This window comes from Watersipora subatra, chromosome 11 (assembly GCF_963576615.1).
Source record: "Watersipora subatra chromosome 11, tzWatSuba1.1, whole genome shotgun sequence".
In the NCBI taxonomy this organism is placed as follows: Eukaryota; Metazoa; Bryozoa; class Gymnolaemata; order Cheilostomatida; family Watersiporidae; genus Watersipora; species Watersipora subatra.
In genome coordinates, this window is record NC_088718.1 from 12,147,483 (window position 1) to 12,173,242 (window position 25,760).

Here is a 25,760-nt window from a genome sequence, read left to right on the forward strand (position 1 = left end):
CATATACTATGTACTATGTACTATGTACTATGTACTACGTACGTGTAGTGTGTAACAGTATATATAACTTTGCTGCTGCATTTCCGCGTCAAAACCCTTCTGGCAAGCGTGATCAATTAAAGCGCGACACTTTTTGTAGTCGAAGGATGTACTCTACTCGTGTATAATGAAAACTGTTGCAGCGTCCGATCTCAACATAAAAATAACATATTCTCACTTTTAATCCAAAGAAATCTCTTTTAAAGGAAGTTTGTTACTTTTTCTCGACATAAAGTGACGCGCTATCGTAGATCTTATTAGTTTACCGGCTATCTAATGTCTACGCGTGTAAAGACAGGTGAGTAGTAAGCGCCGTTCTTTGGCTTGTTCTTCTCATCTACGAGTTCGAAAGAAAACAGCCCTACATAGAAAGCTTTTACTTACGCGAACAGGTGTGTTAAAAAGATGTTCACGTCGAACCAAATAAAGCGATGCTTTAGAAATGGTGTAATAGCCTCCAAACGAGTACGCTCGCGTTCGACCGCCGCGCGAGTAGCTTCAACTCCTAACGAAACAATCGTAGTACGTCTACTATATACACGTGTAAATTAGGATTCGTTTGCTCTCTTAACATCTGAAAGAGCGGTTAATCGCGCTGCAACGAAACATTCATGCGTACCATGTAAACTAGGATTCGTTCGCTCTCTCAATATTTGAAAGAGCGGTCAATCGCGCTGCCGGTTATTCGTCCAGCTCGCTCATTAGCTATGAAAAGCTATCGAGTTACTTCGAACGTATAGCTTAAAACTTTGCCATTGCGTAACGAATATTCCCGGCTCAAACGAATCGTTGATATTGTGCAAATTAGGAGTCGTGTGTACTCTCATACTTCGATGGCGTGGTTGTTCGCGCTCGATAATATTCGACTCGTTCACTCATTGGCTAAACGCATAGCGTTCAAGATCTCGCCGATTCGTACGAAGGTTGCAGGCTCGTTACCGCCGCTTCACGCGCTTTAGATTATTTCGTCAGCATTTTGAAAACTATGGTAAATATTTTCCTTTTAAATAATTATAATTGCGTGGAAATGACCTTACGCAAAAGTAGGCTTTTCGCTAGAGATAGTTCCGCAAAGATAAAAACTGATGGAGCAACCTTAGCTACGCGCTGGCCCGCGCTCATCACCGAACTTAGTTGCCGTCGTAACGTAGATTCCACGTTCCGGTTTGTAAATCGTTTCGAAACTTTTTGACACAATTTACCTTTTAGACTTTTACGCATCCGCGAGTACGGTTTTGTTTCATCACGATCGAAGACGATCGCTCGAGTTTACATTACGAGAATGCGTATTTTGCGGCGAAAGGCCGAGTCGAGTTTCGTTTAGTTATTTATTTTAGCTTTTAGGTAAACTCGTAACGCCGACATACGAGTTGCGCAATTAAAAGGAAATCTTAACGCGAGTTTCTTGAGCTATTACGCCGCGCAAAATGAAAACGAATCGAAATTATATCCTCTTTAAAATGCACGGGTAGCAGCGGCGCATGGCTGGTGAAGATGAGGAGATTGAAGCTAGCCGGATAGCATCAAGTACTAATAATATTCATATTATCCAGTTTCGGCTAAAACCTTTGAATGGAAATGATTTTTTATTTTATATCAAAAGATAGAGCGAATTAAAAGACTTTTAAATGGAAATGATTTTTTATTTTATATCAAAAGATAGAGCGAATTAAAAGACTTTTAAATGGAAATGATTTTTTATTTTATATCAAAAGATAGAGCGAATTAAAAGACTTTTAAATGGAAATGATTTTTTGTTTTAAATCAAGAGATAGAGCGAATTAAAAGACTTTTAAATGGAAATGATTTTTTATTTTACATCAAGAGATAGAGCGAATTAAAAGACTTTCAAGCGGAAATGATTTTTTATTTTACATCAAGAGATAGAGCGAATTAAAAGACTTTCAAGCGGAAATGATTTTTTATTCTATATCAAGAGATAGAGTGAATTAAAGAAGCTTGAAAATTCTAAATTAGTATAATTTTGATAAAAACTAAAGGTCTACAGCACCCGGTATTTCCAGGCGGTCACCCATCCAAGTACTAACCGGGCTCGACGTTGCTTAGCTTCAGTGATCGGACGAGAACTGGCGTTTTCAACGTGATATGGCCGTAGACATTTAGTAAGCTTCAACAGACGCTAATGAGAAACGTGGCAATAATCAGCGAACGCCCATTGGACAATATAGTCACGGCTTGGTGAGCATTATTATAACTCTGCGTTAATAGCGTGTCTCGAAGAGCGCATCAGTGTCTACGGCCATATCACGTTGAAAACGCCAGTTCTCGTCCGATCACTGAAGCTAAGCAACGTCGAGCCCGGTTAGTACTTGGATGGGTGACCGCCTGGGAATACCGGGTGCTGTAGACTTTTTATTTATTTTTACATCTTGCTATCTTCATCGCGATCTTCGCGCTATCTTCATCTACATGTACATGTACATGTACATGTTCATGTACATGAACATGTACTACGTATGCGTTATATATATATACATATACTATGTACTATGTACTATGTACTACGTACGTGTAGTGTGTAACAGTATATATAACTTTGCTGCTGCATTTCCGCGTCAAAACCCTTCTGGCAAGCGTGATCAATTAAAGCGCGACACTTTTTGTAGTCGAAGGATGTACTCTACTCGTGTATAACGAAAACTGTTGCAGCGTCCGATCTCAACATAAAAATAACATATTCTCACTTTTAATCCGAAGAAATCTCTTTTAAAGGAAGTTTGTTACTTTTTCTCGACATAAAGTGACGCGCTATCGTAGATCTTATTAGTTTACCGGCTATCTAATGTCTACGCGTGTAAAGACAGGTGAGTAGAAAGCGCCGTTCTTTGGCTTGTTCTTCTCATCTACGAGTTCGAAAGAAAACAGCCCTACATAGAAAGCTTTTACTTACGCGAACAGGTGTGTTAAAAAGATGTTCACGTCGAACCAAATAAAGCGATGCTTTAGAAATGGTGTAATAGCCTCCAAACGAGTACGCTCGCGTTCGACCGCCGCGCGAGTAGCTTCAACTCCTAACGAAACAATCGTAGTACGTCTACTATATACACGTGTAAATTAGGATTCGTTTGCTCTCTCAACATCTGAAAGAGCGGTTAATCGCGCTGCAACGAAACATTCATGCGTACCATGTAAATTAGGATTCGTTCGCTCTCTCAATATTTGAAAGAGCGGTCAATCGCGCTGCCGGTTATTCGTCCAGCTCGCTCATTAGCTATGAAAAGCTATCGAGTTACTTCGAACGTATAGCTTAAAACTTTGCCATTGCGTAACGAATATTCCCGGCTCAAACGAATCGTTGATATTGTGCAAATTAGGAGTCGTGTGTACTCTCATACTTCGATGGCGTGGTTGTTCGCGCTCGATAATATTCGACTCGTTCACTCATTGGCTAAACGCATAGCGTTCAAGATCTCGCCGATTCGTACGAAGGTTGCAGGCTCGTTACCGCCGCTTCACGCGCTTTAGATTATTTCGTCAGCATTTTGAAAACTACGGTAAATATTTTCCTTTTAAATAATTATAATCGCGTGGAAATGACCTTACGCGAAAGTAGGCTTTTCGCTAGAGATAATTCCGCAAAGATAAAAACTGATGGAGCAACCTTAGCTACGCGCTGGCCCGCGCTCATCACCGAACTTAGTTGCCGTCGTAACGTAGATTCCACGTTCCGGTTTGTAATTCGTTTCGAAACTTTTTGACACAATTTACCTTTTAGACTTTTACGCATCCGCGAGTACGGTTTTGTTTCATCACGATCGAAGACGATCGCTCGAGTTTACATTACGAGAATGCGTATTTTGCGGCGAAAGGCCGAGTCGAGTTTCGTTTAGTTATTTATTTTAGCTTTTAGGTAAACTCGTAACGCCGACATACGAGTTGCGCAATTAAAAGGAAATCTTAACGCGAGTTTCTTGAGCTATTACGCCGCGCAAAATGAAAACGAATCGAAATTATATCCTCTTTAAAATACACGGGTAGCAGCGGCGCATGGCTGGTGAAGATGAGGAGATTGAAGCTAGCCGGATAGCATCAAGTACTAATAATAATCATATTATCCAGTTTCGGCTAAAACCTTTGAATGGAAATGATTTTTTATTTTATATCAAAAGATAGAGCGAATTAAAAGACTTTTAAATGGAAATGATTTTTTATTTTATATCAAAAGATAGAGCGAATTAAAAGACTGTTAAATGGAAATGATTTTTTATTTTAAATCAAAAGATAGAGCGAATTAAAAGACTTTTAAATGGAAATGATTTTTTATTTTACATCAAGAGATAGAGCGAATTAAAAGACTTTCAAGCGGAAATTATTTTTTATTTTACATCAAGAGATAGAGCGAATTAAAAGACTTTCAAGCGGAAATGATTTTTTATTCTATATCAAGAGATAGAGTGAATTAAAGAAGCTTGAAAATTCTAAATTAGTATAATTTTGATAAAAACTAAAGGTCTACAGCACCCGGTATTCCCAGGCGGTCACCCATCCAAGTACTAACCGGGCTCGACGTTGCTTAGCTTCAGTGATCGGACGAGAACTGGCGTTTTCAACGTGATATGGCCGTAGACATTTAGTAAGCTTCAACAGACGCTAATGAGAAACGTGGCAATAATCAGCGAACGCCCATTGGACAATATAGTCACGGCTTGGTGAGCATTATTATAACTCTGCGTTAATAGCGTGTCTCGAAGAGCGCATCAGTGTCTACGGCCATATCACGTTGAAAACGCCAGTTCTCGTCCGATCACTGAAGCTAAGCAACGTCGAGCCCGGTTAGTACTTGGATGGGTGACCGCCTGGGAATACCGGGTGCTGTAGACTTTTTATTTATTTTTACATCTTGCTATCTTCATCGCGATCTTCGCGCTATCTTCATCTACATGTACATGTACATGTACATGTTCGTGTACATGAACATGTACTACGTATGCGTTATATATATATACATATACTATGTACTATGTACTATGTACTACGTACGTGTAGTGTGTAACAGTATATATAACTTTGCTGCTGCATTTCCGCGTCAAAACCCTTCTGGCAAGCGTGATCAATTAAAGCGCGACACTTTTTGTAGTCGAAGGATGTACTCTACTCGTGTATAACGAAAACTGTTGCAGCGTCCGATCTCAACATAAAAATAACATATTCTCACTTTTAATCCGAAGAAATCTCTTTTAAAGGAAGTTTGTTACTTTTTCTCGACATAAAGTGACGCGCTATCGTAGATCTTATTAGTTTACCGGCTATCTAATGTCTACGCGTGTAAAGACAGGTGAGTAGAAAGCGCCGTTCTTTGGCTTGTTCTTCTCATCTACGAGTTCGAAAGAAAACAGCCCTACATAGAAAGCTTTTACTTACGCGAACAGGTGTGTTAAAAAGATGTTCACGTCGAACCAAATAAAGCGATGCTTTAGAAATGGTGTAATAGCCTCCAAACGAGTACGCTCGCGTTCGACCGCCGCGCGAGTAGCTTCAACTCCTAACGAAACAATCGTAGTACGTCTACTATATACACGTGTAAATTAGGATTCGTTTGCTCTCTTAACATCTGAAAGAGCGGTTAATCGCGCTGCAACGAAACATTCATGCGTACCATGTAAACTAGGATTCGTTCGCTCTCTCAATATTTGAAAGAGCGGTAAATCGCGCTGCCGGTTATTCGTCCAGCTCGCTCATTAGCTATGAAAAGCTATCGAGTTACTTCGAACGCATAGCTTAAAACTTTGCCATTGCGTAACGAATATTCCCGGCTCAAACGAATCGTTGATATTGTGCAAATTAGGAGTCGTATGTACTCTCATACTTCGACGGCGTGGTTGTTCGCGCTCGATAATATTCGACTCGTTCACTCATTGGCTAAACGCATAGCGTTCAAGATCTCGCCGATTCGTACGAAGGTTGCAGGCTCGTTACCGCCGCTTCACGCGCTTTAGATTATTTCGTCAGCATTTTGAAAACTACAGTAAATATTTTCCTTTTAAATAATTATAATCGCGTGGAAATGACCTTACGCGAAAGTAGGCTTTTCGCTAGAGATAGTTCCGCAAAGATAAAAACTGATGGAGCAACCTTAGCTACGCGCTGGCCCGCGCTCATCACCGAACTTAGTTGCCGTCGTAACGTAGATTCCACGTTCCGGTTTGTAAATCGTTTCGAAACTTTTTGACACAATTTACCTTTTAGACTTTTACGCATCCGCGAGTACGGTTTTGTTTCATCACGATCGAAGACGATCGCTCGAGTTTACATTACGAGAGTGCGTATTTTGCGGCGAAAGGCCGAGTCGAGTTTCGTTTAGTTATTTATTTTAGCTTTTAGGTAAACTCGTAACGCCGACATACGAGTTGCGCAATTAAAAGGAAATCTTAACGCGAGTTTCTTGAGCTATTACGCCGCGCAAAATGAAAACGAATCGAAATTATATCCTCTTTAAAATGCACGGGTAGCAGCGGCGCATGGCTGGTGAAGATGAGGAGATTGAAGCTAGCCGGATAGCATCAAGTACTAATAATATTCATATTATCCAGTTTCGGCTAAAACCTTTGAATGGAAATGATTTTTTATTTTATATCAAAAGATAGAGCGAATTAAAAGACTTTTAAATGGAAATGATTTTTTATTTTATATCAAAAGATAGAGCGAATTAAAAGACTTTTAAATGGAAATGATTTTTTATTTTATATCAAAAGATAGAGCGAATTAAAAGACTTTTAAATGGAAATGATTTTTTGTTTTAAATCAAGAGATAGAGCGAATTAAAAGACTTTTAAATGGAAATGATTTTTTATTTTACATCAAGAGATAGAGCGAATTAAAAGACTTTCAAGCGGAAATGATTTTTTATTTTACATCAAGAGATAGAGCGAATTAAAAGACTTTCAAGCGGAAATGATTTTTTATTCTATATCAAGAGATAGAGTGAATTAAAGAAGCTTGAAAATTCTAAATTAGTATAATTTTGATAAAAACTAAAGGTCTACAGCACCCGGTATTCCCAGGCGGTCACCCATCCAAGTACTAACCGGGCTCGACGTTGCTTAGCTTCAGTGATCGAACGAGAACTGGCGTTTTCAACGTGATATGGCCGTAGACATTTAGTAAGCTTCAACAGACGCTAATGAGAAACGTGGCAATAATCAGCGAACGCCCATTGGACAATATAGTCACGGCTTGGTGAGCATTATTATAACTCTGCGTTAATAGCATGTCTCGAAGAGCGCATCAGTGTCTACGGCCATATCACGTTGAAAACGCCAGTTCTCGTCCGATCACTGAAGCTAAGCAACGTCGAGCCCGGTTAGTACTTGGATGGGTGACCGCCTGGGAATACCGGGTGCTGTAGACTTTTTATTTATTTTTACATCTTGCTATCTTCATCGCGATCTTCGCGCTATCTTCATCTACATGTACATGTACATGTTCATGTACATGAACATGTACTACGTATGCGTTATATATATATACATATACTATGTACTATGTACTATGTACTATGTACTACGTACGTGTAGTGTGTAACAGTATATATAACTTTGCTGCTGCATTTCCGCGTCAAAACCCTTCTGGCAAGCGTGATCAATTAAAGCGCGACACTTTTTGTAGTCGAAGGATGTACTCTACTCGTGTATAACGAAAACTGTTGCAGCGTCCGATCTCAACATAAAAATAACATATTCTCACTTTTAATCCAAAGAAATCTCTTTTAAAGGAAGTTTGTTACTTTTTCTCGACATAAAGTGACGCGCTATCGTAGATCTTATTAGTTTACCGGCTATCTAATGTCTACGCGTGTAAAGACAGGTGAGTAGAAAGCGCCGTTCTTTGGCTTGTTCTTCTCATCTACGAGTTCGAAAGAAAACAGCCCTACATAGAAAGCTTTTACTTACGCGAACAGGTGTGTTAAAAAGATGTTCACGTCGAACCAAATAAAGCGATGCTTTAGAAATGGTGTAATAGCCTCCAAACGAGTACGCTCGCGTTCGACCGCCGCGCGAGTAGCTTCAACTCCTAACGAAACAATCGTAGTACGTCTACTATATACACGTGTAAATTAGGATTCGTTTGCTCTCTCAACATCTGAAAGAGCGGTTAATCGCGCTGCAACGAAACATTCATGCGTACCATGTAAATTAGGATTCGTTCGCTCTCTCAATATTTGAAAGAGCGGTCAATCGCGCTGCCGGTTATTCGTCCAGCTCGCTCATTAGCTATGAAAAGCTATCGAGTTACTTCGAACGTATAGCTTAAAACTTTGCCATTGCGTAACGAATATTCCCGGCTCAAACGAATCGTTGATATTGTGCAAATTAGGAGTCGTGTGTACTCTCATACTTCGATGGCGTGGTTGTTCGCGCTCGATAATATTCGACTCGTTCACTCATTGGCTAAACGCATAGCGTTCAAGATCTCGCCGATTCGTACGAAGGTTGCAGGCTCGTTACCGCCGCTTCACGCGCTTTAGATTATTTCGTCAGCATTTTGAAAACTACGGTAAATATTTTCCTTTTAAATAATTATAATCGCGTGGAAATGACCTTACGCGAAAGTAGGCTTTTCGCTAGAGATAGTTCCGCAAAGATAAAAACTGATGGAGCAACCTTAGCTACGCGCTGGCCCGCGCTCATCACCGAACTTAGTTGCCGTCGTAACGTAGATTCCACGTTCCGGTTTGTAAATCGTTTCGAAACTTTTTGACACAATTTACCTTTTAGACTTTTACGCATCCGCGAGTACGGTTTTGTTTCATCACGATCGAAGACGATCGCTCGAGTTTACATTACGAGAATGCGTATTTTGCGGCGAAAGGCCGAGTCGAGTTTCGTTTAGTTATTTATTTTAGCTTTTAGGTAAACTCGTAACGCCGACATACGAGTTGCGCAATTAAAAGAAAATCTTAACGCGAGTTTCTTGAGCTATTACGCCGCGCAAAATGAAAACGAATCGAAATTATATCCTCTTTAAAATGCACGGGTAGCAGCGGCGCATGGCTGGTGAAGATGAGGAGATTGAAGCTAGCCGGATAGCATCAAGTACTAATAATATTCATATTATCCAGTTTCGGCTAAAACCTTTGAATGGAAATGATTTTTTATTTTATATCAAAAGATAGAGCGAATTAAAAGACTTTTAAATGGAAATGATTTTTTATTTTATATCAAAAGATAGAGCGAATTAAAAGACTTTTAAATGGAAATGATTTTTTATTTTATATCAAAAGATAGAGCGAATTAAAAGACTTTTAAATGGAAATGATTTTTTGTTTTAAATCAAGAGATAGAGCGAATTAAAAGACTTTTAAATGGAAATGATTTTTTATTTTACATCAAGAGATAGAGCGAATTAAAAGACTTTCAAGCGGAAATGATTTTTTATTTTACATCAAGAGATAGAGCGAATTAAAAGACTTTCAAGCGGAAATGATTTTTTATTCTATATCAAGAGATAGAGTGAATTAAAGAAGCTTGAAAATTCTAAATTAGTATAATTTTGATAAAAACTAAAGGTCTACAGCACCCGGTATTCCCAGGCGGTCACCCATCCAAGTACTAACCGGGCTCGACGTTGCTTAGCTTCAGTGATCGGACGAGAACTGGCGTTTTCAACGTGATATGGCCGTAGACATTTAGTAAGCTTCAACAGACGCTAATGAGAAACGTGGCAATAATCAGCGAACGCCCATTGGACAATATAGTCACGGCTTGGTGAGCATTATTATAACTCTGCGTTAATAGCGTGTCTCGAAGAGCGCATCAGTGTCTACGGCCATATCACGTTGAAAACGCCAGTTCTCGTCCGATCACTGAAGCTAAGCAACGTCGAGCCCGGTTAGTACTTGGATGGGTGACCGCCTGGGAATACCGGGTGCTGTAGACTTTTTATTTATTTTTACATCTTGCTATCTTCATCGCGATCTTCGCGCTATCTTCATCTACATGTACATGTACATGTACATGTTCATGTACATGAACATGTACTACGTATGCGTTATATATATATACATATACTATGTACTATGTACTATGTACTATGTACTACGTACGTGTAGTGTGTAACAGTATATATAACTTTGCTGCTGCATTTCCGCGTCAAAACCCTTCTGGCAAGCGTGATCAATTAAAGCGCGACACTTTTTGTAGTCGAAGGATGTACTCTACTCGTGTATAACGAAAACTGTTGCAGCGTCCGATCTCAACATAAAAATAACATATTCTCACTTTTAATCCGAAGAAATCTCTTTTAAAGGAAGTTTGTTACTTTTTCTCGACATAAAGTGACGCGCTATCGTAGATCTTATTAGTTTACCGGCTATCTAATGTCTACGCGTGTAAAGACAGGTGAGTAGAAAGCGCCGTTCTTTGGCTTGTTCTTCTCATCTACGAGTTCGAAAGAAAACAGCCCTACATAGAAAGCTTTTACTTACGCGAACAGGTGTGTTAAAAAGATGTTCACGTCGAACCAAATAAAGCGATGCTTTAGAAATGGTGTAATAGCCTCCAAACGAGTACGCTCGCGTTCGACTGCCGCGCGAGTAGCTTCAACTCCTAACGAAACAATCGTACTACGTCTACTATATACACGTGTAAATTAGGATTCGTTTGCTCTCTCAACATCTGAAAGAGCGGTTAATCGCGCTGCAACGAAACATTCATGCGTACCATGTAAATTAGGATTCGTTCGCTCTCTCAATATTTGAAAGAGCGGTCAATCGCGCTGCCGGTTATTCGTCCAGCTCGCTCATTAGCTATGAAAAGCTATCGAGTTACTTCGAACGTATAGCTTAAAACTTTGCCATTGCGTAACGAATATTCCCGGCTCAAACGAATCGTTGATATTGTGCAAATTAGGAGTCGTGTGTACTCTCATACTTCGATGGCGTGGTTGTTCGCGCTCGATAATATTCGACTCGTTCACTCATTGGCTAAACGCATAGCGCTCAAGATCTCGCCGATTCGTACGAAGGTTGCAGGCTCGTTACCGCCGCTTCACGCGCTTTAGATTATTTCGTCAGCATTTTGAAAACTACGGTAAATATTTTCCTTTTAAATAATTATAATTGCGTGGAAATGACCTTACGCGAAAGTAGGCTTTTCGCTAGAGATAGTTCCGCAAAGATAAAAACTGATGGAGCAACCTTAGCTACGCGCTGGCCCGCGCTCATCACCGAACTTAGTTGCCGTCGTAACGTAGATTCCACGTTCCGGTTTGTAAATCGTTTCGAAACTTTTTGACACAATTTACCTTTTAGACATTTACGCATCCGCGAGTACGGTTTTGTTTCATCACGATCGAAGACGATCGCTCGAGTTTACATTACGAGAATGCGTATTTTGCGGCGAAAGGCCGAGTCGAGTTTCGTTTAGTTATTTATTTTAGCTTTTAGGTAAACTCGTAACGCCGACATACGAGTTGCGCAATTAAAAGGAAATCTTAACGCGAGTTTCTTGAGCTATTACGCCGCGCAAAATGAAAACGAATCGAAATTATATCCTCTTTAAAATACACGGGTAGCAGCGGCGCATGGCTGGTGAAGATGAGGAGATTGAAGCTAGCCGGATAGCATCAAGTACTAATAATATTCATATTATCCAGTTTCGGCTAAAACCTTTGAATGGAAATGATTTTTTATTTTATATCAAAAGATAGAGCGAATTAAAAGACTTTTAAATGGAAATGATTTTTTATTTTATATCAAAAGATAGAGCGAATTAAAAGACTTTTAAATGGAAATGATTTTTTGTTTTAAATCAAGAGATAGAGCGAATTAAAAGACTTTTAAATGGAAATGATTTTTTATTTTACATCAAGAGATAGAGCGAATTAAAAGACTTTCAAGCGGAAATGATTTTTTATTTTACATCAAGAGATAGAGCGAATTAAAAGACTTTCAAGCGGAAATGATTTTTTATTCTATATCAAGAGATAGAGTGAATTAAAGAAGCTTGAAAATTCTAAATTAGTATAATTTTGATAAAAACTAAAGGTCTACAGCACCCGGTATTCCCAGGCGGTCACCCATCCAAGTACTAACCGGGCTCGACGTTGCTTAGCTTCAGTGATCGGACGAGAACTGGCGTTTTCAACGTGATATGGCCGTAGACATTTAGTAAGCTTCAACAGACGCTAATGAGAAACGTGGCAATAATCAGCGAACGCCCATTGGACAATATAGTCACGGCTTGGTGAGCATTATTATAACTCTGCGTTAATAGCGTGTCTCGAAGAGCGCATCAGTGTCTACGGCCATATCACGTTGAAAACGCCAGTTCTCGTCCGATCACTGAAGCTAAGCAACGTCGAGCCCGGTTAGTACTTGGATGGGTGACCGCCTGGGAATACCGGGTGCTGTAGACTTTTTATTTATTTTTACATCTTGCTATCTTCATCGCGATCTTCGCGCTATCTTCATCTACATGTACATGTACATGTACATGTTCATGTACATGAACATGTACTACGTATGCGTTATATATATATACATATACTATGTACTATGTACTATGTACTATGTACTACGTACGTGTAGTGTGTAACAGTATATATAACTTTGCTGCTGCATTTCCGCGTCAAAACCCTTCTGGCAAGCGTGATCAATTAAAGCGCGACACTTTTTGTAGTCGAAGGATGTACTCTACTCGTGTATAACGAAAACTGTTGCAGCGTCCGATCTCAACATAAAAATAACATATTCTCACTTTTAATCCGAAGAAATCTCTTTTAAAGGAAGTTTGTTACTTTTTCTCGACATAAAGTGACGCGCTATCGTAGATCTTATTAGTTTACCGGCTATCTAATGTCTACGCGTGTAAAGACAGGTGAGTAGAAAGCGCCGTTCTTTGGCTTGTTCTTCTCATCTACGAGTTCGAAAGAAAACAGCCCTACATAGAAAGCTTTTACTTACGCGAACAGGTGTGTTAAAAAGATGTTCACGTCGAACCAAATAAAGCGATGCTTTAGAAATGGTGTAATAGCCTCCAAACGAGTACGCTCGCGTTCGACCGCCGCGCGAGTAGCTTCAACTCCTAACGAAACAATCGTAGTACGTCTACTATATACACGTGTAAATTAGGATTCGTTTGCTCTCTCAACATCTGAAAGAGCGGTTAATCGCGCTGCAACGAAACATTCATGCGTACCATGTAAATTAGGATTCGTTCGCTCTCTCAATATTTGAAAGAGCGGTCAATCGCGCTGCCGGTTATTCGTCCAGCTCGCTCATTAGCTATGAAAAGCTATCGAGTTACTTCGAACGTATAGCTTAAAACTTTGCCATTGCGTAACGAATATTCCCGGCTCAAACGAATCGTTGATATTGTGCAAATTAGGAGTCGTGTGTACTCTCATACTTCGATGGCGTGGTTGTTCGCGCTCGATAATATTCGACTCGTTCACTCATTGGCTAAACGCATAGCGTTCAAGATCTCGCCGATTCGTACGAAGGTTGCAGGCTCGTTACCGCCGCTTCACGCGCTTTAGATTATTTCGTCAGCATTTTGAAAACTACGGTAAATATTTTCCTTTTAAATAATTATAATTGCGTGGAAATGACCTTACGCGAAAGTAGGCTTTTCGCTAGAGATAGTTCCGCAAAGATAAAAACTGATGGAGCAACCTTAGCTACGCGCTGGCCCGCGCTCATCACCGAACTTAGTTGCCGTCGTAACGTAGATTCCACGTTCCGGTTTGTAAATCGTTTCGAAACTTTTTGACACAATTTACCTTTTAGACTTTTACGCATCCGCGAGTACGGTTTTGTTTCATCACGATCGAAGACGATCGCTCGAGTTTACATTACGAGAATGCGTATTTTGCGGCGAAAGGCCGAGTCGAGTTTCGTTTAGTTATTTATTTTAGCTTTTAGGTAAACTTGTAACGCCGACATACGAGTTGCGCAATTAAAAGGAAATCTTAACGCGAGTTTCTTGAGCTATTACGCCGCGCAAAATGAAAACGAATCGAAATTATATCCTCTTTAAAATGCACGGGTAGCAGCGGCGCATGGCTGGTGAAGATGAGGAGATTGAAGCTAGCCGGATAGCATCAAGTACTAATAATATTCATATTATCCAGTTTCGGCTAAAACCTTTGAATGGAAATGATTTTTTATTTTATATCAAAAGATAGAGCGAATTAAAAGACTTTTAAATGGAAATGATTTTTTATTTTATATCAAAAGATAGAGCGAATTAAAAGACTTTTAAATGGAAATGATTTTTTATTTTATATCAAAAGATAGAGCGAATTAAAAGACTTTTAAATGGAAATGATTTTTTGTTTTAAATCAAGAGATAGAGCGAATTAAAAGACTTTTAAATGGAAATGATTTTTTATTTTACATCAAGAGATAGAGCGAATTAAAAGACTTTCAAGCGGAAATGATTTTTTATTTTACATCAAGAGATAGAGCGAATTAAAAGACTTTCAAGCGGAAATGATTTTTTATTCTATATCAAGAGATAGAGTGAATTAAAGAAGCTTGAAAATTCTAAATTAGTATAATTTTGATAAAAACTAAAGGTCTACAGCACCCGGTATTCCCAGGCGGTCACCCATCCAAGTACTAACCGGGCTCGACGTTGCTTAGCTTCAGTGATCGGACGAGAACTGGCGTTTTCAACGTGATATGGCCGTAGACATTTAGTAAGCTTCAACAGACGCTAATGAGAAACGTGGCAATAATCAGCGAACGCCCATTGGACAATATAGTCACGGCTTGGTGAGCATTATTATAACTCTGCGTTAATAGCGTGTCTCGAAGAGCGCATCAGTGTCTACGGCCATATCACGTTAAAAACGCCAGTTCTCGTCCGATCACTGAAGCTAAGCAACGTCGAGCCCGGTTAGTACTTGGATGGGTGACCGCCTGGGAATACCGGGTGCTGTAGACTTTTTATTTATTTTTACATCTTGCTATCTTCATCGCGATCTTCGCGCTATCTTCATCTACATGTACATGTACATGTACATGTTCATGTACATGAACATGTACTACGTATGCGTTATATATATATACATATACTATGTACTATGTACTATGTACTACGTACGTGTAGTGTGTAACAGTATATATAACTTTGCTGCTGCATTTCCGCGTCAAAACCCTTCTGGCAAGCGTGATCAATTAAAGCGCGACACTTTTTGTAGTCGAAGGATGTACTCTACTCGTGTATAACGAAAACTGTTGCAGCGTCCGATCTCAACATAAAAATAACATATTCTCACTTTTAATCCGAAGAAATCTCTTTTAAAGGAAGTTTGTTACTTTTTCTCGACATAAAGTGACGCGCTATCGTAGATCTTATTAGTTTACCGGCTATCTAATGTCTACGCGTGTAAAGACAGGTGAGTAGAAAGCGCCGTTCTTTGGCTTGTTCTTCTCATCTACGAGTTCGAAAGAAAACAGCCCTACATAGAAAGCTTTTACTTACGCGAACAGGTGTGTTAAAAAGATGTTCACGTCGAACCAAATAAAGCGATGCTTTAGAAATGGTGTAATAGCCTCCAAACGAGTACGCTCGCGTTCGACCGCCGCGCGAGTAGCTTCAACTCCTAACGAAACAATCGTAGTACGTCTACTATATACACGTGTAAATTAGGATTCGTTTGCTCTCTCAACATCTGAAAGAGCGGTTAATCGCGCTGCAACGAAACATTCATGCGTACCATGTAAATTAGGATTCGTTCGCTCTCTCAATATTTGAAAGAGCGGTCAATCGCGCTGCCGGTTATTCGTCCAGCTCGCTCATTAGCTATGAAAAGCTATCGAGTTACTTCGAACGTATAGCTTAAAACTTTGCCATTGCGTAACGAATATTCCCGGCTCAAACGAATCGTTGATATTGTGCAAATTAGGAGTCGTGTGTACTCTCATACTTCGATGGCGTGGTTGTTCGCGCTCGATAATATTCGACTCGTTCACTCATTGGCTAAACGCATAGCGCTCAAGATCTCGCCGATTCGTACGAAGGTTGCAGGCTCGTTACCGCCGCTTCACGAGCTTTAGATTATTTCGTCAGCATTTTGAAAACTACGGTAAATATTTTCCTTTTAAATAATTATAATTGCGTGGAAATGACCTTACGCGAAAGTAGGCTTTTCGCTAGAGATAGTTCCGCAAAGATAAAAACTGATGGAGCAACCTTAGCTACGCGCTGGCCCGCGCTCATCACCGAACTTAGTTGCCGTCGTAACGTAGATTCCACGTTCCGGTTTGTAAATCGTTTCGAAACTTTTGACACAATTTACCTTTTAGACTTTTACGCATCCGCGAGTACGGTTTTGTTTCATCACGATCGAAGACGATCGCTCGAGTTTACATTACGAGAATGCGTATTTTGCGGCGAAAGGCCGAGTCGAGTTTCGTTTAGTTATTTATTTTAGCTTTTAGGTAAACTCGTAACGCCGACATACGAGTTGCGCAATTAAAAGAAAATCTTAACGCGAGTTTCTTGAGCTATTACGCCGCGCAAAATGAAAACGAATCGAAATTATATCCTCTTTAAAATGCACGGGTAGCAGCGGCGCATGGCTGGTGAAGATGAGGAGATTGAAGCTAGCCGGATAGCATCAAGTACTAATAATATTCATATTATCCAGTTTCGGCTAAAACCTTTGAATGGAAATGATTTTTTATTTTATATCAAAAGATAGAGCGAATTAAAAGACTTTCAGGCGGAAATGATTTTTTATTTTACATCAAGAGATAGAGCGAATTAAAAGACTTTCAAGCGGAAATGATTTTTTATTCTATATCAAGAGATAGAGTGAATTAAAGAAGCTTGAAAATTCTAAATTAGTATAATTTTGATAAAAACTAAAGGTCTACAGCACCCGGTATTCCCAGGCGGTCACCCATCCAAGTACTAACCGGGCTCGACGTTGCTTAGCTTCAGTGATCGGACGAGAACTGGCGTTTTCAACGTGATATGGCCGTAGACATTTAGTAAGCTTCAACAGACGCTAATGAGAAACGTGGCAATAATCAGCGAACGCCCATTGGACAATATAGTCACGGCTTGGTGAGCATTATTATAACTCTGCGTTAATAGCGTGTCTCGAAGAGCGCATCAGTGTCTACGGCCATATCACGTTGAAAACGCCAGTTCTCGTCCGATCACTGAAGCTAAGCAACGTCGAGCCCGGTTAGTACTTGGATGGGTGACCGCCTGGGAATACCGGGTGCTGTAGACTTTTTATTTATTTTTACATCTTGCTATCTTCATCGCGATCTTCGCGCTATCTTCATCTACATGTACATGTACATGTACATGTTCGTGTACATGAACATGTACTACGTATGCGTTATATATATATACATATACTATGTACTATGTACTATGTACTACGTACGTGTAGTGTGTAACAGTATATATAACTTTGCTGCTGCATTTCCGCGTCAAAACCCTTCTGGCAAGCGTGATCAATTAAAGCGCGACACTTTTTGTAGTCGAAGGATGTACTCTACTCGTGTATAACGAAAACTGTTGCAGCGTCCGATCTCAACATAAAAATAACATATTCTCACTTTTAATCCGAAGAAATCTCTTTTAAAGGAAGTTTGTTACTTTTTCTCGACATAAAGTGACGCGCTATCGTAGATCTTATTAGTTTACCGGCTATCTAATGTCTACGCGTGTAAAGACAGGTGAGTAGAAAGCGCCGTTCTTTGGCTTGTTCTTCTCATCTACGAGTTTGAAAGAAAACAGCCCTACATAGAAAGCTTTTACTTACGCGAACAGGTGTGTTAAAAAGATGTTCACGTCGAACCAAATAAAGCGATGCTTTAGAAATGGTGTAATAGCCTCCAAACGAGTACGCTCGCGTTCGACCGCCGCGCGAGTAGCTTCAACTCCTAACGAAACAATCGTAGTACGTCTACTATATACACGTGTAAATTAGGATTCGTTTGCTCTCTCAACATCTGAAAGAGCGGTTAATCGCGCTGCAACGAAACATTCATGCGTACCATGTAAATTAGGATTCGTTCGCTCTCTCAATATTTGAAAGAGCGGTCAATCGCGCTGCCGGTTATTCGTCCAGCTCGCTCATTAGCTATGAAAAGCTATCGAGTTACTTCGAACGTATAGCTTAAAACTTTGCCATTGCGTAACGAATATTCCCGGCTCAAACGAATCGTTGATATTGTGCAAATTAGGAGTCGTGTGTACTCTCATACTTCGATGGCGTGGTTGTTCGCGCTCGATAATATTCGACTCGTTCACTCATTGGCTAAACGCATAGCGCTCAAGATCTCGCCGATTCGTACGAAGGTTGCAGGCTCGTTACCGCCGCTTCACGCGCTTTAGATTATTTCGTTAGCATTTTGAAAACTACGGTAAATATTTTCCTTTTAAATAATTATAATCGCGTGGAAATGACCTTACGCGAAAGTAGGCTTTTCGCTAGAGATAGTTCCGCAAAGATAAAAACTGATGGAGCAACCTTAGCTACGCGCTGGCCCGCGCTCATCACTGAACTTAGTTGCCGTCGTAACGTAGATTCCACGTTCCGGTTTGTAAATCGTTTCGAAACTTTTTGACACAATTTACCTTTTAGACTTTTACGCATCCGCGAGTACGGTTTTGTTTCATCACGATCGAAGACGATCGCTCGAGTTTACATTACGAGAATGCGTATTTTGCGGCGAAAGGCCGAGTCGAGTTTCGTTTAGTTATTTATTTTAGCTTTTAGGTAAACTCGTAACGCCGACATACGAGTTGCGCAATTAAAAGAAAATCTTAACGCGAGTTTCTTGAGCTATTACGCCGCGCAAAATGAAAACGAATCGAAATTATATCCTCTTTAAAATGCACGGGTAGCAGCGGCGCATGGCTGGTGAAGATGAGGAGATTGAAGCTAGCCGGATAGCATCAAGTACTAATAATATTCATATTATCCAGTTTCGGCTAAAACCTTTGAATGGAAATGATTTTTTATTTTATATCAAAAGATAGAGCGAATTAAAAGACTTTTAAATGGAAATGATTTTTTATTTTATATCAAAAGATAGAGCGAATTAAAAGACTTTTAAATGGAAATGATTTTTTATTTTATATCAAAAGATAGAGCGAATTAAAAGACTTTTAAATGGAAATGATTTTTTGTTTTAAATCAAGAGATAGAGCGAATTAAAAGACTTTTAAATGGAAATGATTTTTTATTTTACATCAAGAGATAGAGCGAATTAAAAGACTTTCAAGCGGAAATGATTTTTTATTTTACATCAAGAGATAGAGCGAATTAAAAGACTTTCAAGCGGAAATGATTTTTTATTCTATATCAAGAGATAGAGTGAATTAAAGAAGCTTGAAAATTCTAAATTAGTATAATTTTGATAAAAACTAAAGGTCTACAGCACCCGGTATTCCCAGGCGGTCACCCATCCAAGTACTAACCGGGCTCGACGTTGCTTAGCTTCAGTGATCGGACGAGAACTGGCGTTTTCAACGTGATATGGCCGTAGACATTTAGTAAGCTTCAACAGACGCTAATGAGAAACGTGGCAATAATCAGCGAACGCCCATTGGACAATATAGTCACGGCTTGGTGAGCATTATTATAACTCTGCGTTAATAGCGTGTCTCGAAGAGCGCATCAGTGTCTACGGCCATATCACGTTGAAAACGCCAGTTCTCGTCCGATCACTGAAGCTAAGCAACGTCGAGCCCGGTTAGTACTTGGATGGGTGACCGCCTGGGAATACCGGGTGCTGTAGACTTTTTATTTATTTTTACATCTTGCTATCTTCATCGCGATCTTCGCGCTATCTTCATCTACATGTACATGTACATGTACATGTTCATGTACATGAACATGTACTACGTATGCGTTATATATATATACATATACTATGTACTATGTACTATGTACTACGTACGTGTAGTGTGTAACAGTATATATAACTTTGCTGCTGCATTTCCGCGTCAAAACCCTTCTGGCAAGCGTGATCAATTAAAGCGCGACACTTTTTGTAGTCGAAGGATGTACTCTACTCGTGTATAACGAAAACTGTTGCAGCGTCCGATCTCAACATAAAAATAACATATTCTCACTTTTAATCCGAAGAAATCTCTTTTAAAGGAAGTTTGTTACTTTTTCTCGACATAAAGTGACGCGCTATCGTAGATCTTATTAGTTTACCGGCTATCTAATGTCTACGCGTGTAAAGACAGGTGAGTAGAAAGCGCCGTTCTTTGGCTTGTTCTTCTCATCTACGAGTTCGAAAGAAAACAGCCCTACATAGAAAGCTTTTACTTACGCGAACAGGTGTGTTAAAAAGATGTTCACGTCGAACCAAATAAAGCGATGCTTTAGAAATGGTGTAATAGCCTCCAAACGAGTACGCTCGCGTTCGACCGCCGCGCGAGTAGCTTCAACTCCTAACGAAACAATCGTAGTACGTCTACTATATACACGTGTAAATTAGGATTCGTTTGCTCTCTCAACATCTGAAAGAGCGGTTAATCGCGCTGCAACGAAACATTCATGCGTACCATGTAAATTAGGATTCGTTCGCTCTCTCAATATTTGAAAGAGCGGTCAATCGCGCTGCCGGTTATTCGTCCAGCTCGCTCATTAGCTATGAAAAGCTATCGAGTTACTTCGAACGTATAGCTTAAAACTTTGCCATTGCGTAACGAATATTCCCGGCTCAAACGAATCGTTGATATTGTGCAAATTAGGAGTCGTGTGTACTCTCATACTTCGATGGCGTGGTTGTTCGCGCTCGATAATATTCGACTCGTTCACTCATTGGCTAAACGCATAGCGCTCAAGATCTCGCCGATTCGTACGAAGGTTGCAGGCTCGTTACCGCCGCTTCACGCGCTTTAGATTATTTTGTCAGCATTTTGAAAACTACGGTAAATATTTTCCTTTTAAATAATTATAATTGCGTGGAAATGACCTTACGCGAAAGTAGGCTTTTCGCTAGAGATAGTTCCGCAAAGATAAAAACTGATGGAGCAACCTTAGCTACGCGCTGGCCCGCGCTCATCACCGAACTTAGTTGCCGTCGTAACGTAGATTCCACGTTCCGGTTTGTAAATCGTTTCGAAACTTTTTGACACAATTTACCTTTTAGACTTTTACGCATCCGCGAGTACGGTTTTGTTTCATCACGATCGAAGACGATCGCTCGAGTTTACATTACGAGAATGCGTATTTTGCGGCGAAAGGCCGAGTCGAGTTTCGTTTAGTTATTTATTTTAGCTTTTAGGTAAACTCGTAACGCCGACATACGAGTTGCGCAATTAAAAGAAAATCTTAACGCGAGTTTCTTGAGCTATTACGCCGCGCAAAATGAAAACGAATCGAAATTATATCCTCTTTAAAATGCACGGGTAGCAGCGGCGCATGGCTGGTGAAGATGAGGAGATTGAAGCTAGCCGGATAGCATCAAGTACTAATAATATTCATATTATCCAGTTTCGGCTAAAACCTTTGAATGGAAATGATTTTTTATTTAATATCAAAAGATAGAGCGAATTAAAAGACTTTTAAATGGAAATGATTTTTTATTTTATATCAAAAGATAGAGCGAATTAAAAGACTTTTAAATGGAAATGATTTTTTATTTTATATCAAAAGATAGAGCGAATTAAAAGACTTTTAAATGGAAATGATTTTTTGTTTTAAATCAAGAGATAGAGCGAATTAAAAGACTTTTAAATGGAAATGATTTTTTATTTTACATCAAGAGATAGAGCGAATTAAAAGACTTTCAAGCGGAAATGATTTTTTATTTTACATCAAGAGATAGAGCGAATTAAAAGACTTTCAAGCGGAAATGATTTTTTATTCTATATCAAGAGATAGAGTGAATTAAAGAAGCTTGAAAATTCTAAATTAGTATAATTTTGATAAAAACTAAAGGTCTACAGCACCCGGTATTCCCAGGCGGTCACCCATCCAAGTACTAACCGGGCTCGACGTTGCTTAGCTTCAGTGATCGGACGAGAACTGGCGTTTTCAACGTGATATGGCCGTAGACATTTAGTAAGCTTCAACAGACGCTAATGAGAAACGTGGCAATAATCAGCGAACGCCCATTGGACAATATAGTCACGGCTTGGTGAGCATTATTATAACTCTGCGTTAATAGCGTGTCTCGAAGAGCGCATCAGTGTCTACGGCCATATCACGTTGAAAACGCCAGTTCTCGTCCGATCACTGAAGCTAAGCAACGTCGAGCCCGGTTAGTACTTGGATGGGTGACCGCCTGGAAATACCGGGTGCTGTAGACTTTTTATTTATTTTTACATCTTGCTATCTTCATCGCGATCTTCGCGCTATCTTCATCTACATGTACATGTACATGTACATGTACATGTTCATGTACATGAACATGTACTACGTATGCGTTATATATATATACATATACTATGTACTATGTACTATGTACTATGTACTATGTACTACGTACGTGTAGTGTGTAACAGTATATATAACTTTGCTGCTGCATTTCCGCGTCAAAACCCTTCTGGCAAGCGTGATCAATTAAAGCGCGACACTTTTTGTAGTCGAAGGATGTACTCTACTCGTGTATAACGAAAACTGTTGCAGCGTCCGATCTCAACATAAAAATAACATATTCTCACTTTTAATCCGAAGAAATCTCTTTTAAAGGAAGTTTGTTACTTTTTCTCGACATAAAGTGACGCGCTATCGTAGATCTTATTAGTTTACCGGCTATCTAATGTCTACGCGTGTAAAGACAGGTGAGTAGAAAGCGCCGTTCTTTGGCTTGTTCTTCTCATCTACGAGTTCGAAAGAAAACAGCCCTACATAGAAAGCTTTTACTTACGCGAACAGGTGTGTTAAAAAGATGTTCACGTCGAACCAAATAAAGCGATGCTTTAGAAATGGTGTAATAGCCTCCAAACGAGTACGCTCGCGTTCGACCGCCGCGCGAGTAGCTTCAACTCCTAACGAAACAATCGTAGTACGTCTACTATATACACGTGTAAATTAGGATTCGTTTGCTCTCTCAACATCTGAAAGAGCGGTTAATCGCGCTGCAACGAAACATTCATGCGTACCATGTAAATTAGGATTCGTTCGCTCTCTCAATATTTGAAAGAGCGGTCAATCGCGCTGCCGGTTATTCGTCCAGCTCGCTCATTAGCTATGAAAAGCTATCGAGTTACTTCGAACGTATAGCTTAAAACTTTGCCATTGCGTAACGAATATTCCCGGCTCAAACGAATCGTTGATATTGTGCAAATTAGGAGTCGTGTGTACTCTCATACTTCGATGGCGTGGTTGTTCGCGCTCGATAATATTCGACTCGTTCACTCATTGGCTAAACGCATAGCGTTCAAGATCTCGCCGATTCGTACGAAGGTTGCAGGCTCGTTACCGCCGCTTCACGCGCTTTAGATTATTTCGTCAGCATTTTGAAAACTACGGTAAATATTTTCCTTTTAAATAATTATAATCGCGTGGAAATGACCTTACGCGAAAGTAGGCTTTTCGCTAGAGATAGTTCCGCAAAGATAAAAACTGATGGAGCAACCTTAGCTACGCGCTGGCCCGCGCTCATCACCGAACTTAGTTGCCGTCGTAACGTAGATTCCACGTTCCGGTTTGTAAATCGTTTCGAAACTTTTTGACACAATTTACCTTTTAGACTTTTACGCATCCGCGAGTACGGTTTTGTTTCATCACGATCGAAGACGATCGCTCGAGTTTACATTACGAGAATGCGTATTTTGCGGCGAAAGGCCGAGTCGAGTTTCGTTTAGTTATTTATTTTAGCTTTTAGGTAAACTCGTAACGCCGACATACGAGTTGCGCAATTAAAAGAAAATCTTAACGCGAGTTTCTTGAGCTATTACGCCGCGCAAAATGAAAACGAATCGAAATTATATCCTCTTTAAAATGCACGGGTAGCAGCGGCGCATGGCTGGTGAAGATGAGGAGATTGAAGCTAGCCGGATAGCATCAAGTACTAATAATATTCATATTATCCAGTTTCGGCTAAAACCTTTGAATGGAAATGATTTTTTATTTTATATCAAAAGATAGAGCGAATTAAAAGACTTTTAAATGGAAATGATTTTTTATTTTATATCAAAAGATAGAGCGAATTAAAAGACTTTTAAATGGAAATGATTTTTTATTTTATATCAAAAGATAGAGCGAATTAAAAGACTTTTAAATGGAAATGATTTTTTGTTTTAAATCAAGAGATAGAGCGAATTAAAAGACTTTTAAATGGAAATGATTTTTTATTTTACATCAAGAGATAGAGCGAATTAAAAGACTTTCAAGCGGAAATGATTTTTTATTTTACATCAAGAGATAGAGCGAATTAAAAGACTTTCAAGCGGAAATGATTTTTTATTCTATATCAAGAGATAGAGTGAATTAAAGAAGCTTGAAAATTCTAAATTAGTATAATTTTGATAAAAACTAAAGGTCTACAGCACCCGGTATTCCCAGGCGGTCACCCATCCAAGTACTAACCGGGCTCGACGTTGCTTAGCTTCAGTGATCGGACGAGAACTGGCGTTTTCAACGTGATATGGCCGTAGACATTTAGTAAGCTTCAACAGACGCTAATGAGAAACGTGGCAATAATCAGCGAACGCCCATTGGACAATATAGTCACGGCTTGGTGAGCATTATTATAACTCTGCGTTAATAGCGTGTCTCGAAGAGCGCATCAGTGTCTACGGCCATATCACGTTGAAAACGCCAGTTCTCGTCCGATCACTGAAGCTAAGCAACGTCGAGCCCGGTTAGTACTTGGATGGGTGACCGCCTGGGAATACCGGGTGCTGTAGACTTTTTATTTATTTTTACATCTTGCTATCTTCATCGCGATCTTCGCGCTATCTTCATCTACATGTACATGTACATGTACATGTTCATGTACATGAACATGTACTACGTATGCGTTATATATATATACTATGTACTATGTACTATGTACTATGTACTACGTACGTGTAGTGTGTAACAGTATATATAACATTGCTGCTGCATTTCCGCGTCAAAACCCTTCTGGCAAGCGTGATCAATTAAAGCGCGACACTTTTTGTAGTCGAAGGATGTACTCTACTCGTGTATAACGAAAACTGTTGCAGCGTCCGATCTCAACATAAAAATAACATATTCTCACTTTTAATCCGAAGAAATCTCTTTTAAAGGAAGTTTGTTACTTTTTCTCGACATAAAGTGACGCGCTATCGTAGATCTTATTAGTTTACCGGCTATCTAATGTCTACGCGTGTAAAGACAGGTGAGTAGAAAGCGCCGTTCTTTGGCTTGTTCTTCTCATCTACGAGTTCGAAAGAAAACAGCCCTACATAGAAAGCTTTTACTTACGCGAACAGGTGTGTTAAAAAGATGTTCACGTCGAACCAAATAAAGCGATGCTTTAGAAATGGTGTAATAGCCTCCAAACGAGTACGCTCGCGTTCGACCGCCGCGCGAGTAGCTTCAACTCCTAACGAAACAATCGTAGTACGTCTACTATATACACGTGTAAATTAGGATTCGTTTGCTCTCTCAACATCTGAAAGAGCGGTTAATCGCGCTGCAACGAAACATTCATGCGTACCATGTAAATTAGGATTCGTTCGCTCTCTCAATATTTGAAAGAGCGGTCAATCGCGCTGCCGGTTATTCGTCCAGCTCGCTCATTAGCTATGAAAAGCTATCGAGTTACTTCGAACGTATAGCTTAAAACTTTG

At 39.8% G+C, this 25,760-nt stretch overlaps 20 non-coding genes across 20 annotated transcripts; 10 read left to right on the forward strand and 10 right to left on the reverse strand.

Annotated features, from left to right (window-relative positions):
• Positions 1 to 2,038: 2,038 nt before the first annotated feature.
• Positions 2,039 to 2,157, reverse strand: LOC137409154 (5S ribosomal RNA). The gene has a single exon (XR_010980394.1). It is a non-coding gene; the product is annotated as a 5S ribosomal RNA (ribosomal RNA).
• Positions 2,158 to 2,291: 134 nt separating this feature from the next.
• Positions 2,292 to 2,410, forward strand: LOC137409608 (5S ribosomal RNA). Its single transcript, XR_010980819.1, has one exon. It is a non-coding gene; the product is annotated as a 5S ribosomal RNA (ribosomal RNA).
• A 2,099-nt stretch (positions 2,411 to 4,509) lies between these two features.
• LOC137409222 (5S ribosomal RNA) lies at positions 4,510 to 4,628 on the reverse strand. The gene has a single exon (XR_010980457.1). It is a non-coding gene; the product is annotated as a 5S ribosomal RNA (ribosomal RNA).
• A 134-nt stretch (positions 4,629 to 4,762) lies between these two features.
• Positions 4,763 to 4,881, forward strand: LOC137409609 (5S ribosomal RNA). Its single transcript, XR_010980820.1, has one exon. It is a non-coding gene; the product is annotated as a 5S ribosomal RNA (ribosomal RNA).
• A 2,155-nt stretch (positions 4,882 to 7,036) lies between these two features.
• On the reverse strand, positions 7,037 to 7,155 carry LOC137409065 (5S ribosomal RNA). The gene has a single exon (XR_010980311.1). It is a non-coding gene; the product is annotated as a 5S ribosomal RNA (ribosomal RNA).
• Positions 7,156 to 7,289: 134 nt separating this feature from the next.
• LOC137409610 (5S ribosomal RNA) lies at positions 7,290 to 7,408 on the forward strand. The gene has a single exon (XR_010980821.1). It is a non-coding gene; the product is annotated as a 5S ribosomal RNA (ribosomal RNA).
• A 2,156-nt stretch (positions 7,409 to 9,564) lies between these two features.
• On the reverse strand, positions 9,565 to 9,683 carry LOC137409230 (5S ribosomal RNA). The gene has a single exon (XR_010980465.1). It is a non-coding gene; the product is annotated as a 5S ribosomal RNA (ribosomal RNA).
• Positions 9,684 to 9,817: 134 nt separating this feature from the next.
• Positions 9,818 to 9,936, forward strand: LOC137409611 (5S ribosomal RNA). The gene has a single exon (XR_010980822.1). It is a non-coding gene; the product is annotated as a 5S ribosomal RNA (ribosomal RNA).
• A 2,106-nt stretch (positions 9,937 to 12,042) lies between these two features.
• On the reverse strand, positions 12,043 to 12,161 carry LOC137409234 (5S ribosomal RNA). The gene has a single exon (XR_010980469.1). It is a non-coding gene; the product is annotated as a 5S ribosomal RNA (ribosomal RNA).
• Positions 12,162 to 12,295: 134 nt separating this feature from the next.
• Positions 12,296 to 12,414, forward strand: LOC137409612 (5S ribosomal RNA). The gene has a single exon (XR_010980823.1). It is a non-coding gene; the product is annotated as a 5S ribosomal RNA (ribosomal RNA).
• A 2,162-nt stretch (positions 12,415 to 14,576) lies between these two features.
• On the reverse strand, positions 14,577 to 14,695 carry LOC137409243 (5S ribosomal RNA). The gene has a single exon (XR_010980474.1). It is a non-coding gene; the product is annotated as a 5S ribosomal RNA (ribosomal RNA).
• A 134-nt stretch (positions 14,696 to 14,829) lies between these two features.
• On the forward strand, positions 14,830 to 14,948 carry LOC137409168 (5S ribosomal RNA). The gene has a single exon (XR_010980407.1). It is a non-coding gene; the product is annotated as a 5S ribosomal RNA (ribosomal RNA).
• Positions 14,949 to 16,878: 1,930 nt separating this feature from the next.
• On the reverse strand, positions 16,879 to 16,997 carry LOC137409244 (5S ribosomal RNA). The gene has a single exon (XR_010980475.1). It is a non-coding gene; the product is annotated as a 5S ribosomal RNA (ribosomal RNA).
• A 134-nt stretch (positions 16,998 to 17,131) lies between these two features.
• Positions 17,132 to 17,250, forward strand: LOC137409613 (5S ribosomal RNA). Its single transcript, XR_010980824.1, has one exon. It is a non-coding gene; the product is annotated as a 5S ribosomal RNA (ribosomal RNA).
• A 2,155-nt stretch (positions 17,251 to 19,405) lies between these two features.
• LOC137409245 (5S ribosomal RNA) lies at positions 19,406 to 19,524 on the reverse strand. The gene has a single exon (XR_010980476.1). It is a non-coding gene; the product is annotated as a 5S ribosomal RNA (ribosomal RNA).
• Positions 19,525 to 19,658: 134 nt separating this feature from the next.
• On the forward strand, positions 19,659 to 19,777 carry LOC137409615 (5S ribosomal RNA). Its single transcript, XR_010980826.1, has one exon. It is a non-coding gene; the product is annotated as a 5S ribosomal RNA (ribosomal RNA).
• Positions 19,778 to 21,932: 2,155 nt separating this feature from the next.
• On the reverse strand, positions 21,933 to 22,051 carry LOC137409246 (5S ribosomal RNA). Its single transcript, XR_010980477.1, has one exon. It is a non-coding gene; the product is annotated as a 5S ribosomal RNA (ribosomal RNA).
• Positions 22,052 to 22,185: 134 nt separating this feature from the next.
• On the forward strand, positions 22,186 to 22,304 carry LOC137409172 (5S ribosomal RNA). Its single transcript, XR_010980411.1, has one exon. It is a non-coding gene; the product is annotated as a 5S ribosomal RNA (ribosomal RNA).
• Positions 22,305 to 24,479: 2,175 nt separating this feature from the next.
• On the reverse strand, positions 24,480 to 24,598 carry LOC137409247 (5S ribosomal RNA). Its single transcript, XR_010980478.1, has one exon. It is a non-coding gene; the product is annotated as a 5S ribosomal RNA (ribosomal RNA).
• A 134-nt stretch (positions 24,599 to 24,732) lies between these two features.
• Positions 24,733 to 24,851, forward strand: LOC137409616 (5S ribosomal RNA). The gene has a single exon (XR_010980827.1). It is a non-coding gene; the product is annotated as a 5S ribosomal RNA (ribosomal RNA).
• Positions 24,852 to 25,760: the final 909 nt, after the last annotated feature.